We start from the raw sequence: 2,844 nt of genomic DNA on the forward strand, positions 1-2,844 counted from the left end.
ACCAGTCTACCCAGTGCACACGGGAGAGTTCATCCAAACCTCTCTCATGCGATCGCTTGGTTGACCCCCTCTGATGCTGGGGGTTGTCGCCAACCACCCGCGGAAGATCTCTGGGTTACCTAACTCACTAATGCACCATACAAGAGGCGAATCCTCAGTGTTATTACGAAAGGATTATCCAAACAATACTCATCAACTACCAGTGTATAGGAACGGTGAAACCTTTGGTGTTCGAAAGGCTTGCTCAACGACCTTCCCAACCGAGATCTTCTCGGCGTAGCCACCAAAGAAGGTGCACCCTCGATGATTTAGAGCTCTCATCTGCTACGGTCAACATGATAGGGAAGGGTAAAAATGTACTTCCAGATCCTCCAGACTTAGACTCTTTGCTGGGGCCCAATCACCCGCTGGTTCAACGTGAGCATGATGGTATATTCCTGCACACCCGCAGTCGTACGGGAGTAAACATCTACTCAACTACGCTCTCCTAGCACCCCCTTCTAGTGGTGAAGAAGAAGTTTGTTCGGCGGCGGCCATGTCCCAGACCTCGCATTCGAGCCACGGCGGGCTAGCAAGATTCAAACCCATCAGTTTGGTACAATTTAATGGTAAGGGCTCCCCTTCGCAGCATATCTACTATTTTATGGCTCAGACCAGATTCCTCACTGGGAACGACGCCATCCTCACCCGACTATTCATCAGCACCCTCAAAAGGGTAGCCTTCGAATGGTTCCGCAAGTTGGAACCAGGCTCTATTAAGTCGTGGGCCGACGCGGAAAGGCTTTTCCTAGCCCACTTCTTCAATGATGATACTAAGGTATCAATGGCCACCCTCCTAGCCGAGAAGCAAAAGAAGTCGGAGTCGGTCAATGACTTCATGAAGAGGTTCAAGAACCAATCAGTTCATTACCAAGACCAAGTCTCTGAAGCCACACTGATTAAGATGTATTGCAATAACCTTTCAATTCATATTCTTTCCATGGTTAGTGTGGTAGAAACCCGAACCTGGAAAGAACTCATTCACCAGGGCAAACAGGTCGAGAATATGATCAAGAGGCTCAAGGCTGAGGAGCCTCACCCTAAAATAGGAGCTGCAGAACCAAGTGTGCTGAAGAATCCCCCTCAAGTGAGAGGAAAAGAGATCATGGCCGTTGACTCCGCTCCGGCACCCAAACCAGCCCAAAGGCTGAAACCTAGGTCGTTTGAACAAAGTCCTCCGAGGCAATACGACTTTAGGGAAGGCTAGGTGGTAGCAACTCTCGACATGCTCCTCAAGAGCAATAAGATTAAGCTACCATAAGTAACCAAGCCTGAAGAGGCGAACAAAACCAATGAACCGGGCTACTACGCATACCATAGGTTCCTCGGGCATCATACTTCCAAATGCTATATCCTCAAGGATAAGCTTCAAGCCCTATATGATGCGGGAGTTCTAAAAAGGAGAAGGTACAAAAGCAGATGACCATGAATATGATCACTCCGAGTTTTGGAAAAGATCTCCCAGAGGTTCAAGCATCGGCGGGGGTAGCTCCTATCCCTAAGGTAATGCTAAAAATCACTAACGATGATCCTCACAATCAATGAGGAAAAGATTTAGTATCCCAAACCTTATCATCGGGGCAAGTGATGTGGGTCTATCCGGACCTCCTCATCAATGAGCAATGGACTTCAAAGCCTTCGAAGAGGACGAAGGGTAAACCTTACAACACAGTATCTGCTATCCCAGATGAAGGCAAAATGGTAGTATCCGCCCACACCGACTCCGATGAGGACGCTACCACCCTGGCCACCAGGGCAGGGAGAGAATTCACCAAGAATTACCCTACCAGGGCAAAGAAGCCGGCGGGACCCTCCAGGCAGCTTCCTACAGAGACCCCTCCAAATCCCGACGGACCTAGCTCGAGTAACCAACCTTTCAGGTTCAATGTACTCGCACAGCTAAAGAGCATTCTAGCCAGAATCACCATGTACAAACTCCTGCATCTATCTAGACCTACTCGGGATGCTCTACAAAAGGCATTTGCTGACTCAAAGGTTTTCGCCACACACTTCTCGTCTACAAGGGAAGAAGACGCGAGAAAGAAGTATTTACAGTGCTATCAGGCCTCTGAATAGTAGGTCCCCTACATCACATTCACCCCTAAAGACATGCTAATTAAAAGCACTTCCCACGATCGACCGTTGAACTTCATGGGGTACATCGGTTCCTCCAAAGTGGATCAAATCCAAGTTGACCCAGGATTCACGCTGAACATCGTTCCCCTAAAACTTATGCAACACCTGGAGGTTACCCAGAAGCATCTTTCCATGACAACCATAACCATCTTCAAGTTTAACGCCACCGAGATGAGGTCTCTTAGCAAGATCCGCCTAAAGTGCCGTATATGCAACATGAAGATGGAGGTCACCTTCTATGTCATCGACGCTGAGCCTTCTTACAACATGCTGCTAGGATGACTCTGGATCCACAACAACTACATTGTCCAATCCACATTGCACAAATGCCTAAAATACGTAGATGACTACAATCGGGTGAAGATAGTAGTTGTCGACAAACAACCATTCAAAGGAGTCGAGAACTACTTCACGGATTCCCTGCTTTAACAAGATCTTGATGAACCACCGATCGAGGAACTCGAGAGCGGTAATGAAGCAGATAGCGAACCTGAATACGGTGATAGCCTTATCCTGAATGATTTTGAATCAATCGTAATCAGCTACGAAAGCCACAATGTAACCGACACTGTCTAGGTGGATGAGATTATCGTGAATGAGAAGTTAAACTTTGCTTACTTGTCATCTTGCCCAACATCCAAGGATGACCTGCCTAACGACCCAATGTCG

This window comes from Asparagus officinalis, unplaced genomic scaffold, assembly GCF_001876935.1.
Source record: "Asparagus officinalis unplaced genomic scaffold, Aspof.V1 AsparagusV1_Un606, whole genome shotgun sequence".
Taxonomy (NCBI): Eukaryota; Viridiplantae; Streptophyta; class Magnoliopsida; order Asparagales; family Asparagaceae; genus Asparagus; species Asparagus officinalis.